The sequence below is a fragment of the Pinus tabuliformis genome, chromosome J (genome assembly GCF_031772625.1).
Source record: "Pinus tabuliformis cultivar Carrire ecotype Pingquan chromosome J, CPIR1, whole genome shotgun sequence".
NCBI classification, from domain to species: Eukaryota; Viridiplantae; Streptophyta; class Pinopsida; order Pinales; family Pinaceae; genus Pinus; species Pinus tabuliformis.
The window spans coordinates 239,714,764-239,731,344 of NC_142295.1; the positions used below are offsets into that span (position 1 = coordinate 239,714,764).

Consider the following 16,581-nt stretch of genomic DNA (forward strand, 5'->3'; position numbering starts at 1 on the left):
TAACTTTACTTTCACGAGATGGCTTCTCAACTTCACTCCTATTCTGGATTTCACGTGTCAAAACGCTGACCCGCTCTTTACAATGAAAAGTAAAGTGTGACAATACGGACATCCTTTGGCTCTGAAGAGAAGAAATATTTTAATAAAGAATTTTTATTTTATATATTTCAGGGTGTAATTTAGGTGGCAGGGAAAATCTTACTATTTTATCTATTTTGGATTTATAATTTATAATAAATATATTGTGAATTTCAAATATATTTCTAATTGAGATAGATAAAACTAAAATATTTAATCTCATTCTTGTCCATTAAACTTTGAAATATTCCTTAGCATCAAGATAAGAATAATAAGAACGCTGTTTAATTCCCATATCTCTCAACCTTAATTAAAAAGACGAAACATGTATATTTCTTACATTTTAAAAATGTATATAAGTCGTGATTTAAAGCCGGGCAACTTTATAGCACACTGGCTTGAAAACACAAAAACGTTCTATTTTATTCTCAATGGAAAAGCTGAAGTTGTCATTTCATATTTTTAATATGAAGAAAAGTTAATTGTTCAATGATTTGACTTTTTATTTATTTTTAACGAAATGCCATTAGATAATTTTTATCACACATTCACAGTTTCAAGTTTAAAATATAATAAAATTATTAATTTTATTATAAAAATATTAATTAAAATAATGACCAAAAGTATATATTTTAGTCGAAAAGTGTTAATTTGGAATAAAGTCTATTTAATTTTGATTTGTGTATATATATTATATTTATTAATATTTTTACATGGCAGGTTATTGGATATTGGAGTTTGGTATACAAATTATATTTATTAGTATATTTAGCTCGTAAGTTTTTGGATATTCTCCCGTTATTGTACTGACAACGCCAGTAAGAAAATTTAATCCTGGTTATCCAAATAATTCCATTCGGTAATAATGTTGGATATATTCCATTTAGTAATTAATAAATATGAATTTAACTTAAATTTCATTTAATTTAGTTTTAAATTTTTTTATATATTTAATTTAGTTTTAGATTTTTTTTACAAGTTAGTAGTATATCTGTTGTTGGATTTTTCTTAATATTACAGCAGCAGCGGGAAAAATTGATTACGTTTTATTTAAAAAAAGAGAAACTTTTTAATAAAAAAAACAAACTCACTCGTGAATCCTTCAATTAAGAAATCAACTGAATCAGTAAATAGTTACATTATGTGCCCCCAGATAATGAAAGATACAGGATTTCTTTCTGCTGGCATCATCAGCAGATTAAGACATGATTATATACACACGAAACAGCACAGCTCCGCTTGGATCCCACATTTGATCGCAAGCCAGCGGCCATTACTGCTTGCAAATCTTTGTTAATTCATGAAACAAAGAGTCTTGGCATTCCGATATCACTGCCCTTTGTTACTGTATTTTGTATTTTGTCCTGTAAAACATAAATAAAGTAAATTTTAAGAATGATGCTAATGGTTGCACAGAGAATCGTTAGTAGCTAGGTGTCGCTTGCTTTAGCACTACGGTCGGAATCGGCCTCGAAACTCTCGATCGGTGCTCACAAACGAGTTCGCCTGCAAAACATTCGGGTCGCTCTGCATTGCTGAGGGACAGCTCTCGTTTTCCTCCGAACGGTCCAGACTCCATGCTCTTCTGCTTCAGCATCATATCTGCAAATTCCATCAGCATCTTCACATTTGCCTCGCTCGGATCATCCGTGTCGCCCATGCATTTTCTCCGTGAATCCGTTGCCCTGTATATCCCATAACCGACATCTTGTTCGGTAAAGGGAAAAGGGGGAATAAATAGAAAATGCACTGCATAATCCGTTGGATAGTGCAGGCTTCAACTTTGTCGTCTAGAACAAAAAGTTACAATGCACTTTAGATTTCTTTTTAACCTCAAATTTTTTTGAGTATGCACATATACTATTAGGTTACGTGAATCCTGACGTAATTGCCCGTGCATTGCCCGATTGCCATGCTGATTGCGTGATCGATAGTGTCGTAAATTCCATCTCTCACAATTGTAATGACCGGTTTAGCCCACTGGTGTCACCCCATCTCCTCACCTTCTCGTGATTGTAAGCCCGATCGAACTGCCCCGTTCCCACGGACAACACCAGCAAATCCTCAATGCCTACCACCAACGGAAACTCGTGCTTGTTATACACAACATGCGTTATCGCCGCCGTCCCGCGTCGATCGCCGTACAGATTGTCTGACTGTCGACCGAGCTCAACTGCAACTGCACGGGCTCAAAGAAACCAGGGACCGCCGCCGCCGCCCGACAGATTTCCTACAATGGAAAGTCAAAGTTGTCAGTCTCGAGTGCATCCGTGCGGGAGAAGAGGAAGGGGGCGGCGCTGGACAGATCGTAGTGTTGAGATTTTCTGTTTGGGATGAAATAGGCAAAAATCTCTGAAGGTGACAACAATAGGAATTCAGTTCCTAGATTAGCTCCAGGTTGTTGGGAGGGAGTTAATGCCTCTTATATTTGATGTGAGGGAATTAATGAGGCTGTTAGATTATCTAGGCTATATAACAGGCAACCATTCGGATGTTTGCTAAGAGAGTGTGAGGATTTCTTGATGTAGTCTCCAGTTTGAATAATAAACTCCTGATGCCTATGTTTGGTAGACGTAGCCCAGATTGGTTGGGTGAACCACGTTAAAAACTGTGTTTATGTGCTTGCTATTTTGCTGTGTGGTTAATTGATTTGTTGTGCTTCTGAATTCCAACAATTGGTATCAGAGCATGTTGGAGGTGCTGAGATTGATTGCTGTTGGTGCGTTTGACTGGTGTTCAACATCGTTGCTGCGCTGGAGAAATCGATTGCTGCGTGGGCTGTTTGTAATCGATTGCTGTGGCTGCATAACGTGGATTGCTGGAGCCGTCCATTGTCCTGTGTGCTGAGCGTGGATACATTTCAAACCGGCGTGGATCTGGTACTGCGTGGCGTGGAGTGAATATACTGCTGCGTGGATTTGAAGCCGATCTGGTGCTGGTGCATGGTGGTTTAAAGACTGCTGCGAGGATTTAAGAACGGATCTGGTGGAGATGGAGTTTAATGGCAAGAATAATTTTGAGATCTGGAAGGTGAAGATGCATGATCTGCTGGTTCAACAAGGTGTGGCAAAAGCACTGTTGGGGAAAAACAAAAGGCCTCCTTCCATGACGGAGGATGAATGGGATGAGATGGACGATAGAGCTCTGAGTGCAATTCGGTTATGTCTGGCGGACGATGTTCTGTTCAACATTGTGTCAGAGAAATCCGCCGCAGGCTTGTGGTCAAAGCTTGAGAAGCTCTATATGACGAAATCTTTGACAAATCGGATTCTCCTGAAGCGACAGCTTTATGGTTTGTGGATAAAAGAAGGTACCTCAATTGCTGATCACTTGAATGTTTTTAATACCTTATTGGTGCAATTAGACAGTCTAGATGTGAAATTTGATTCAGAGGATAAGGCAATAACTCTATTATGTTCATTGCCTGAATCCTGGGATCACTTTGTTACTTCCATAAGCTTTAGTACATCAGATATCCTTGAGTTTGACGATGTTGTTGGAGCCTTGTTGGCTGAGGAGACGAGGAAGAGGTCGAATGCAGACACCTCTACATCAGAGGTAATGATGGCTAGAGGTCGCTCACGAGAGAGACACTCCGGGGGAAAGCTTAGCGACTCTCGCTCAAAGTCCAAAGGAAAGAAGCCCAAGGTGAAGTGCTGGCATTGTGGCAAGGCTGGACATCTGAAAAAGGATTGCTGGAAGCGAAAGCAGGCTGCTAAAGAAGGCTCTTCGACAGAAAAGAAGGAAGCCAACACCACAGATACAGGTTCAGTATCTGGTTCAGGTATGAGTGATGAGGTATTGTCTGTTAATGTTTCAAAACATGATCAACATTAGTTGTTAGATTCCGGGGCATCTAACCACATGTGTATTCATAAAGATTGGTTTAAAACATATAAATCAATTGATGATGGTGTTGTGTACATGGGTAATGATGTAACATGTGATATTGTGGGAATTGGGAGAATACAACTGCAAATGTTTGATGGGACAACAAAACTATTAACAGATGTGAGGCATGTACCAGATCTAAGAAAAAAATCTAATTTCATTAGAAGCACTGGATACGAATGGATATAAAACTGTAATTCAAGGTGGAGTAATGAAAATTTACAAAGGCATCTTACTAGTTATGAAAGTTAAGAAAGTAGGAAATCTATTTCAGTTAGAAGGTAGAACTAGGTCAGATCATGTGTCTGTGTCTGAACATGACAGTAGTTCCATTCACTTATGGCATCAAAGATTGGGGCATATGAGTGAAAGAGGATTGAAAATTTTGGCTGACCGAAAGTTACTTCCTAATCTAAGATCTGGAAAATTAGATTTCTGTAAACATTGTCTATTTGGTAAACAAAGTAAACAAAAGTTTAAAACATGCAAACATACTAGTAAAGGCATACTTGATTATATCCATTTAGATGTGTGGGGTCCAGCTCCTACAGCTTCATATGGTGGTTCATCTTATTTTGTATCATTCATTGATGACTTTTCTAGGAAGGTCTGGGTCTACATGTTGAAGAGAAAGTCTGATGTTTTTTCAGTTTTCAAGCAGTTTAGAGCATTGGTAGAAAACAACACTGGTAGAACTATAAAATGTTTAAGAACTGACAATGGTGGTGAGTTTTCCTCCAAGGAGTTTGACAGCTATTGCAAGGATGCAGGGATCGAAAGACATAAGACCACGGTTTATACTCCTCAGCCAAATGGAGTTGTTGAACGCATGAACATGACTCTTCTAGAGAGAGCAAGGTGTATGCTGAGTAACGCCGGGTTGCAAAAGGAGTTGTGGACGGAAGCAGTGGAAACAGCTTGTTATGTGATAAACCGATCTCCATCAACGGCCATAGGCTGCAAGGTTCCGCAAGAGGTATGGAAAAGACACCCTTGTGACTATTCTAAACTCAGAGTGTTTGGTTGTGATGCATATGCTCTAGTGCCTAAACATCAGCGAACTAAGTTAGATCCAAAGTCTAAAAGGCATATCTTTGTTGGGTATGGTGTTGGAACAAAGGGATATAGATTGTGGGATCCTACTACCCGCAAAATCATCATCAATAGAGATGTAAAGTTTAATGAATCCTCTCTTGTACAGTTAGATGTAAATAGTAAATTGAAACAGAATGATGTATCTGATTTCCAGCATATTCAGTTTGACAGCATTTCTAATGATAGTCATAACGACCATAGTTCAGATTCTAGTCATGAACAGGTTTCAGAATCAGATTATGAACAGGGTTCAGATGGAGGACATGAACAGGTCTCAGATGGCGATCATGAAGAAATTCCTACAGTTGATAGACAGCCAATTGTGGAAGCACCAGAAACTTTCTTAAGGAGGTCTACAAAGATCAAACGCCCTCCGAAAATGTATGATGATCATGTTACTTTAGTTGCTTTGATCGCTAATGATGATGAACCTTTGTGTTATCAGGAAGCTGTAGAAGGTTCAAATAGTGACAAATGGAAAGCAGCTATGAAGGAAGAAATGATGGCCTTAGGTAAGAATGGTACGTGGGATCTGGTTGAACTTCCCAAAGGCAGGAAAACTGTGGGATGTAAGTGGGTGTACAAGCTGAAACGGGGTGTGAATGATACGGAAGACAGGTACAAAGCGAGACTGGTTGCAAAAGGGTTTTCTCAAAAAGCTGGCATAGACTTTCATGAGATATTTTCACCAGTGGTTAAAATTGTTTCAATTAGAATTGTGTTAGCATTAGTGGCTTTGTTTGATTTGGAGTTGCAGCAGTTAGATGTTAAGACTACATTTCTACATGGTGATTTAGATGAGGAAATATATATGGAACAACCAGAAGGGTTTGTTCAGCATCGCAATGAGAAATTTGTCTGCAGGCTCAAGAAGTCATTATATGGCCTGAAGCAGTCGCCTCGGCAGTGGTATAAGAAGTTTGATTCTTTCATGTTGAGTCAGAAATATGTAAGAAGTGAATATGATCATTGTGTTTACTTTAAGCAGTTAAATAATGGCATGTTCATTATCTTAGTGTTGTATGTTGATGATATGCTTTTAGCAAGCAAAAGCATTGAAGAAATCAACAGGTTGAAGACTCAGATGGCAAGGACGTTTGATATGAAAGATCTAGGAGCCGCAAAACAGATTTTGGGCATGGAGATTTTCAGAGACAGGAGTAATGGTAAGCTGTGGCTATCACAACAGAAGTATGTTGAGAAAATACTTTTGAGGTTTGGTATGAATAATGTGAAGCCTGTGTTAGTCCCTTTAGCTTCCCATTTTAAGCTTTCTTCGAGTTTATGTCATAATACAGATGAAGAAAAGGATTATATGTCTCGAATTCCTTATGCCAATGTAGTAGGATGTTTGATGTATGCGATGGTGTGTACGCGACCAGATATTTCTCATGCAGTTGGGGTTGTCAGCAGGTACATGGAAAATCCGGGTAAAGAGCACTGGTCAGCAGTGAAATGGGTGCTTCAGTACTTGAAAGGCACAAGTAGTTATTGTATTTCTTACAATAAGAGTAGTGAATTTGTTTGCGGATATGTTGATTCCGATTTTGCAGGTGATTTGGATAAGAGAAGGTCAACTTCAGGATACGTCTTTACTCTTGCAGGTGGAGCTATCAGCTGGATGTCAAAGCTACAGAACATTGTTGCTTTGTCCACTACTGAAGCAGAATACATCGCTGCTTCTCATGCTTGCAAAGAGGCGGTTTGGTTGAAAGGTTTGCTTGGTGAGTTTGGTAGGTTACAGGACAACATCAAGTTACGTTGTGACAGTCAAAGTGCAATACATTTGGCTAGGAATCCGGCCTATCATAGTAAATCAAAGCATATTCCAATCAAATATCATTTTGTAAGACAGGTTATCACTGAAAGGGGAGTTTCTCTTGAAAAGGTGCATACAAAGGAGAACTGTGCAGACATGTTCACGAAACCAGTTTTGTTGGAGAAGCTACGCTGGTGTTTGGCTTCTCTTGGCTTGCAGAAAAGATAAAATAATAATAACAGGGCATCAGGCGAATTGTTGTCAAGGTGGAGATTGTTGAGATTTTCTGTTTGGGATGAAATAGGCAAAAATCTCTGAAGGTGACAACAATAGGAATTCAGTTCCTAGATTAGCTCCAGGTTGTTGGGAGGGAGTTAATGCCTCCTATATTTGATGTGAGGGAATTAATGAGGCTGTTAGATTCTCTAGGCTATATAACAGGCAACCATTCGGATGTTTGCTAAGAGAGTGTGAGGATTTCTTGATGTAATCTCCAATTTGAATAATAAACTCCTAATGCCTATGTTTGGTGGACGTAGCCCAGATTGGTTGGGTGAACCACGTTAAAAACTGTGTTTATGTGCTTGCTATTTTGCTTTGTGTTTAATTGATTTGCTGTGCTTCTGAATTCCAACACGTAGCAGGGAATCAATAGTGGCTTCAGCGTGTCTTTGAGCGTCAAGCTCCGCTTGTCCTTGGCGGAGAACAGGCGCTTCAGGACACGTTCTATGCTCTTGCTGGAGAAATTGGTGCCCTTTCACTGGAATTTGGTCAGGGTCGTTCCGTAATCAAATTTGAAGGGCTGGTTTTAATTTTATTTGGAAGGCATATATTTTAATTTTTCAAAGAGGAAAAGTTTAAAAAAAAATGTACTTTAATTACTAATTCTATTAATAAGTGTATATTAAATAACCTCTTTAAAAAAAATTCCAAAATGAAATGGTGTCTTAAATCTTTAAAATTTAAAAAGGGGCTACATTAAAACACTATAAAATATCAATAGAACTTAGTAAATAGGCAAACATTTTTCTCACATTCTATTAGAAAAAGGTAAACATATGTTTCTTCTATTCATTAGATGATACTCAAAAGCATTTGAATTTACATCATTGAAAATATAAATCTATTTGCACAATGGAAAATGTTGTTTTAGTTTTCATTTGTTTCTAATTTATACTATCTATTTTGTTCACTCTAAAGCAGTGTAAAGCAAACCAAAGAAACAGATATATACTTTCAACAACCAAGGGAATTGAACTTTTCTCCTAACATTGCTCAGTCAAAGAACACTATCAATAGACTTTCATCTCCATAAAAAACTTCAACCTCTATAGATTCAAAAATTTATGTGATTAATAGGAAAGTTTTCTATATCTAATAGGGAAATATTGTAATATGTAATACATATTTACAATGTTGTTGTTGTATGGCTTGGTTGGTTGTTTTTCTTCTTCTTTGAAAATGGTTTTCAAGTTTGGTCCTTACAATGAATTCAATCTTGGTTGTTGTCTTTTTCTAATAATGCGGTTTCTTTGTGTTGATGTTTTTTTCTAATAATGTGTTTTTTTTAGTTAACAATGTCGTTTAATTTTTCTATGATTTCAACATCTCCTTAAAGACCCTTCATATCAGCACTGACATGGATAGCCACACGCACTCCTTATTTCCTAGATGCTGAATGGAGAGAATGAAGCGGGAGACACAATAGTAGTTGTATGGATAGCTATTGGCAGTCTATGTCTTTTGGGAAGACCAACAGAGGAAAAAGAAAATTAAGTTGTAACCCTATAGGCAGACCAATCTTCAGTTATATGGTTATTAATAGAGTCCCGCAGTTTCATTTTAACACTTGAGAGTTCTCCCTAGTTCAAAACTCTACATAATTTTATGGGAAGTGCACTTATTATTTTTCAATTTTTTTTTTTAGTATTAATTTGTTTTCAAAAACTAGAGAGTTAATGAAGAAAAACGATTTTAAGATAAGAGAAGAAAAACGGGGTTTTAAATAAAGCTTGACTTTATAAATGCTACGCTTAATAGTAAGCTTGATTACAATAAGTTCAAATGGCAGCAATGCTAGGCTTTTGTAGACATTCTGGTTGTCAGTGACGAAATCATCTAAAAATAGAAAAGAGATGGTAGTAGTTACTTATGAGAGTATAAAAAGCTTTTGTGAATCACTAAGCGTAGTTACAACCATCTAATGGGGTAATTTCATAATTGAACAATCTTGTTTGAATGGTTGGTTGACAAGAAAGAAAGAAAATTTTGCAAATTAGGAAAGAAAATGAAGATTTAACAGAAAATGTCTATGGTTATGATGTAAAAATGTCAATATTATCACTTTAATCTATTTCTAAGCTCCATAAAATTGCATCTTTGACTAATCTATTTCATTTATTACTATAAAATGAAAATTTATTCATTTATTACTATAAAATAAGAATTTAAATTAATAAAGAGATTAGTCTGTCTATATACCTATGTTGGCTAAAAAGAAACCCGAAAGAAAGAACCTTACCGACTGTATTATACTATCTTAAGGCTTTCATGTCAAACATCAAACTTTCAAAGTAATGATGTCCTCATGGAAAATGTAAGTAACCCTATCGACCTTATTATACTATCTCAAGATCTTTATGTCGAACATCAAAGTAATGTCATGAATATGTCCTCATAAAGGTAGGATGGATGATGTTTTCATAGCGGTAGGATGATCAATACTCGAAGATATTCGACATCGTCGAAGATGTTGGGTATTTCAATTGTGCATTGAATTGTGCCTTGAAGCATCTCAACAACTCTCCCCATTCAAGACCTCAATTCCATATCATACTGTATGCGCCACAATGTAGTCTTTACCACTCTCTCTGCTTCTTCCCAATCTATCGTTAAATCCACATCCTCTTCAAGCCTCGGTTCCAACATCTCTCTCAATCTGATCCCCATCTTCATTTGCTCTGTTGCATGCACTAGGAACTGATAGCCCACGCGTTTGTCGACGCCCTCCATGATCATATGTTGCCTTAACATTACAATATTTATCCCACTCACAATCTCTAGCAAAATGATGTCGAAGTTGTAGACGTCTGCTAATGGGAAGATTTCTCATCCACTCTGGCGTTAGATACCCTCTAGTGCCTCTGATCTGGCATTAGATACCCTCTAGTGCCTTTGATCATGGAGAAGCAGAAAGTATGTTCTCTATCCACAACTTGGCCAGCCCAAAGTTTGGTACTTTAGGAATGATATTTTCGTCGAGGAGGATGTTTTGGGGTTTTATGTCACAGTAAAGAACCTAGTGCAATCATTCCTCGTGCAAGTACCCAATGCCTCTCGCCGTGCCTAATGTATCAAGTAGATGGTAGTAGTTATTTATAAGATGAAAAGCAAAAGGTTCGTGAATCACTAATCATAGTTATCACTATCCAATGGGGTAATCTCATAATCTCATAATCTTGTGTTAATGGTGGGTTGAGAAGAAAGAATAAAATTTTACAAATTTAAGAAAATGGAGATACCACAAAAAATGTATGTGGTTATGATGTAAAAATGTCAATACTGTCACTTTAATCTATTTTTAAGCACTAGAAAAGTATGAAAAATATCTTTTCAAATGATGAACTACTTGATTGAGATCGTGAAATCGTTTTCCTTTATCCACAGTAGCTTCATAAGCTTCATAACTCCCCTTCGAAGGAAAAACGAATATATGATAGATAACAAAGTGAAATACTTCAATGGATTGATTTTTGAGAGTTGAGCAGAGCCAGATGTAATTACAATCAAAAGTAAATATAAGGAGACACAAATCCACATCAAACCTTGGGGTTAAATGGAAGGATTAAGAGATTCTGTTTGATACAGAGTGTAACCTCCATGGTTCTCATTCCGCAACAATTTCATCATTTCCTCTTCTGAAAGGGAAAAAAATCCACCGACTTTGCTCAAAGACTTAGTCCAAAAAATCTTCATCCATGCCATGATGGACGATATAAAAAAAAATCTAGAGTCCACACATGACTATATAAAGATCAATCAACCATTCCATACATAATAATTTTAATGGGTTCTTCCTAAATCAATGTACTAAATGAAAAGCTAGAAAAATGAAAGTTGAAAATTAAAACTAAGAGTTAAAAATACTTTGCAAACTTGTGTTGCACTCGCCCCAAGGTTGGGATTGAAAAGATCAATGCACACAAGATTCACAGAGTCAGGACAATCTACCTCAGTCATCATGAATTCTTTGTTTTTTTTCATTTGTTTCTTGTGAATCTCTGATACCTTCAAAAAATGCCCGTGTTCACATATACCAATACATAACTACTTCTCCTCTGCTATTAATGAATGTGAAAAGAAACCTATGTTATTAATGAATGGGAACAGAAACCTCAGATCACAATTGCCAACTCTATAAGTGCCTCCATTATCATTGATGGCCTGAGAATGCATGAACAACCTCCATTATGTCCCATTGCACTTTCTTTAATGTTGTCGAAACCTCGTACAGACTTTAGAGGATTAGAGTGTTACATCAGTGAAAAAATTAACATTTTCTGAAATGTCACCTTTCATAAGGCATTTTATAATATTATTTAAATTTTTTTAAAAAATTGTAAAAATCAAAATTTAAATTTCTTTTGACTAATAAATTTCGCTTAGCACTTCTATGCGCTGCGGAAAGGCTGTGATGTGTTCAAATTTGAACACTGCTCCCGACCAACGTTCAAAATTGAACAAGTCAGAGCCCTTCAAAGGGCCTCTGGCACATCAGAGAAGTAAGGAGAAATTTTTACACATCAAAAAAAATTTAAGATATGATTTTTGTCATTTAAAAAAAAATTGGAATAATATCTTAAAATTTTTTAAGAAGAGCTGTTAAATTTTCAACATTTTTTTAAATTTCAGTTTTTCTGATATTAAAATTTTAAGAATGTTGAATTTGTGAATTTCCTTTCATGTTAAAACTTAAATTCCATTTGAGAAACTCCCATTTCAAAAACAACAATTTCTTTTTGGGTTGTTTTTTCTAATTGTGCATATGATGCAAGTTCTTATTACTTATTATGTCAAAATTACCTTTTCATACCATTACATTTTGCAGTTTCTAAGTTGCTCTCATTTAAAAAACAACAGTTTCTTTTTGAGTCGTTTTTCTAATTGTGCATATGATCCAAGTTCTTATTAATTATTATTTCACAATTAACCTTTGATACCATTTCATTTGGTAGTTTCAATTAAGAGCCACTAGATGTCAATATGGGTCATGTATTAAGTCTGTAGTTTTATTGGGTTGTGCCTAAAGGCTGCCCAAAGCAAAGTTTGACAATGATTTAAGCTGGAGAGGAGCATAGATTCATGATTCAACAAACACCTATCAAGTAAGGTTTAAGCACAATTTATGCTTGGAGAGGAGCACATCCCACAAGCTTCCTAACGTACTGGATTTTATTTGTTTGCGGATTCCCAATTCCTGGTATGTTTTCATATTCCCAATTTCTGAATGAGTTACTTGTATCAGTGTTAGTAAATGTGATAGTGACTTGGAGGCAAGATACTAGTAATCAGAGAACATATTTTTCTTTGTTCATAATAATTCTATATGCCACCCCAAATCTGGAAAGTATGTCACAGAATGCTTGTAGTTTGCTTAACTTATTTTTCTAGAAAATAACAAGTCATCCACAAACATGAGATGTGAAATACCAGTGGTTTTTATTACCCCGCATCTAGCAATTAGTCCATTTTCTCTAGGCAACATCATATAGTCATCAAAATTAGCCTTAGATCTCAACAACATTATACACAACACCTTGTTAGATTAAGCTAATGATCTGAACCCTCAAATACCCATAAGAAATATTTGAGTGTGGTGTTATGGCCTATAGCCTAACACATAGTTTTCCTATAGCAGCATAAACATTACTCTTGATCTTCCAATGATATCCCAACAGGTTGATCCACTGCTTCTTTTAACTCGGCGTCCTTACAAGAAGGAACCATCCTCACATAGTTGCAAGAGGGAGGCTCAAACCATCCCTTAACTTATTCCAGTTTCATTCTGTATGATGGCTACTTTGCTGCGGCTAGATGACAACAAATAGAAGCCCTTCTAAACTGCATATTTAGGGTCCTTATTACAGTGTATAGGTTCACTACTGATCAACTCTCCTTCGTTGCGAATAGGGCTTCATCATAACTGCGGATTAGGGCATCATCGAACAATAGATTAGTAGGCTTCGTTAGGGCTCCTTTGATAGCGTGTAAGTGTCACCCTTAATTGCAGATTACATCAACCTTGAGGACTGCGGCTAGGGCAGCTTATATAGACTCCTCTTTGAATCTGTCTAGGGCTGGTTAAGGCCTCCTATTCCCACCATATAATGATCCTCTTCTTGCTATGTAGACAGGTCTCCTTTTGCTGCATGTAGAAGGGAGACTAATGAGGAGTATCCCCACAAACCGACCGGTATACTTTATACTATGTCCATAAAAAAAAATTATGTGCATCAAAAATGATTTTGTGAACTATATAAACCTATTGCACTCACCTAAAACGATTGTAGCTTTGTCTTTGGGTTTAGGAAAAGGATATGAACTGCCCTTCTTTAGATAGATCACGATTGCTCCAAGGACCCTAGCTCGGAGCCATGAGACATGAGTGTGCCACCACAAGGTTCCTTCCTGATCAACATTGATGAATCTATATGTGTAACTTCCACCCGGTTGAATTGGGCACTGTGTAATATACTCGCGTCCATCGGCCCAACCTGTATGTAATTGGTGTATTCCATGCCTGCCATGATTGAAACATCTATCACTCTCAGCTTTACATTATTTATTTCATATAGTCAAAGAGGTAGGTTAACATCCCAACAAATTACCCTTTTCCACAAGTTTAAAATACTGAGAGGTTAAGAAGTCGATTTCAAGGGATATATAACATAAAGTATTCTTGTTTGCTGAAATTATTTTTGTTCATTGAAATTTTATGCAAGACTTATTTATGCATAATCTAAGATTGCACATATCAAAGGCAATAGGGACTTCCCAAATGGCTAGATCCATTTTCACTATAAATATCTGTGATTTTAAGAGATGGTAGATTTGAATTGAATCTCATATTCCATGAATTTGTAATGCATATAAGTTAATAGATGGTAGATTTTAATTGAAGTGGATATTCCAGGAATCTGTAATAGTGGTAAATAGTAAATTTGAATTAAATAAAATTCAGAAATGTGCAATTAATATAAGAAATTGAATCTCCAAAAATCTACCCGGTCAATTTGAATTGTGAATTTGAATTAAATTAACTTCACCAAAGATTGAATCACCATATTCCAATTAAGGGATGTCCAAAAAATGAGAGCAGAGACAAACTAGTGAATAGTGGGTCCTCGTTGCTTAAAAAATAGTTGGTCCTTGTAACTGGCCATTTACAATGACTATATCATGCATCTCACATAATCTCTGAATAGGGGTGATTTCAATCTGTTCCAATAAATTGAGATTGTAACAATATAATGAGACGGAATTTAGTTCAATTCATAGTTTGATATATGCCCATTAGTTTATTCATCTCCTTTCACTCAAAAATATTATATAAAATTGTCACAATATATCAATAAGAGTAATTCATTTACTAATGCAGCCTTTGACATAGTGGTATCTTTTTGTTTGTGAAAAAATAAAAAGAAATTTGAAAATAATTTACTATTGTCAATTGAATTGCTTTTTTTTTTATGCTTTTCATTATTGAAGTGCGACCTAGATGTGTGCCCTTCTAAATGAAATTAAGACCTGCCCTTCAAACTTGATCACTGCTCCCGACGTTGGCTTGAACATCCTGCGTCCTTCCTCCGCCAGCAGCCTCCACACTTCCTCCGGCCGGCAAAGCGGGCGGCCGCTTCCGTCATTGGCGAAAAGCATGGCGGCGCTGAGTCCGCCGATGCCGGTGCCGATTGCCACATCAAAGAAATCGGCAATTCGGGCCTCGGGGTCACCGCTTTTCTTCTGCAGTGCCGCTTCCAGATACGCCAGTGTGCGCCCCGCTACGATGCCTCGCATTCCCCCACCATCGATGCTCAGAATGCGGACCTTTCCGCCAGTCAACCTCTCCTTCTCCCAGTCGTAGCCGAACAGAAAATTATTCTCTAGCGCCGAGAAAATCTGGTAGCTGAGCTTGTTGCTGTCGTAGCTCAGTCGGCCATGCCCAGCTTCCGGACCCACCTCCATAATTCAACTTATCTCGAAGAACCTTAACGTCGCAAGAGACGTAGACGGATCTTCTCTTCTATGAGCCGCAGCAATGAGTAGAGGAGAAATTCTAAAATCGATGTGTGTATATGCATAGGGGTTGCAGGTTTATACGAAATTGAAGGCTATGTATGGGTTAACGCAGATTGGAATAAATCGTGGGAGAGATGCCCGGAACTTCACCGATTGTCCCACTCAAGCACTAACTGCACCGCGGTAAACTGTAACCATAGTCTCGGGTGGGCTGGTATGCACACCCTCGTGTGCTTTGCGTTGTACGTGCGCTCTGTTTCTGGGACAGGTTATCGGTAAAGAAGTGATTAGCTTCCCGTCGAATTATATGAGACAATAACGACTCATCCATTTAACCTGCACAGGAGTCAGGTACCTAACCTGAGATCTGCCCTGGCCGCACTAAGTAGGGCTTCTAGTGCCAATGGAGTAGTTGTGGAGTTCTAACATCGTTAATGGCATGAAAACCAGAGAAAATCTCTGATAGATTTTTACAGAAAAATTTAAGTGAGCTCATAAATTTTTTGGCGTAAGGTTTCTGTAAAATTTTGACATCAAGTAATGTCTTTTTGTCTGTTCCTCCGGACTCTGCGTGGCGTCTTAATATTATTGCATCAATAATGAAATTGCCACCTTTCTCATGTTTATACAGCTCAATGTGAACTTTGATTCAGTGGACCGTGACCGGCATTTAAGAATCTTTATATATTTTTCTTAATAATATAATCACACATGGCTATGTGGTTTAAATGGTGATTTCAGTCAGTTGAGTTGACTAAAAATTAATTTTAAACATGGTTGGTGATTTAAAAGTACATGATCGCTGCCAGGGAATTAAAATAGTTTCATTTAATTCAATTTGGTAAAATGGTTTTTTTTTAACGTTGTAATATATTTTATATAGTTTTATAGATTATATTAAAAAATAGATTTCACTGAATTATTATAAATGTTTTATACATTTATTATAAATTGAGTTTTTTTAATTTAATTTAATATGAATTTTGTTAAATTATGGTTTAATTAAATGATTTTAATATTGGAAAAATATCAAAGAAAATTTATTGAAGTTTTTTTTTATAATTCACTTACTCTAGTGAGGTGGGGATAGGTAGTGAGGGTGAAAGAAATATTAGAAAAACTTAAATTGATTTTTTGTAGGCATGTTTTAAGTTAATTTTATCAAATTTACAAGGGATTTTTTAGAATTTTAAATTTGAGTTATGTAATTTGCAAAAAAAAAAAGGTTATTCTAATTTTTGAAACATTAAATTCATTTATATATTCAAAATACATTTTAAATAACAAAAGATCACAATCTTATGAAAAATTATATCACATATTCAAACCAAATAGACAAAACCATCACCACAATCTCATAAAATTTATATTACATGTTCATACCAAATAAACAAAATCATCACTATATATATACATACTTGGTTTTAAAAAAATTAATTAATTTGAAAAAAAAATAAATAATA

General features: G+C 36.3%; 1 pseudogene; it reads right to left on the reverse strand.

The window, feature by feature from the left end:
- Positions 1-1,501: 1,501 nt before the first annotated feature.
- On the reverse strand, positions 1,502-15,064 carry LOC149226634 (patatin-like protein 6; annotated as a pseudogene).
- Between the last annotated feature and the right edge of the window lie 1,517 nt (positions 15,065-16,581).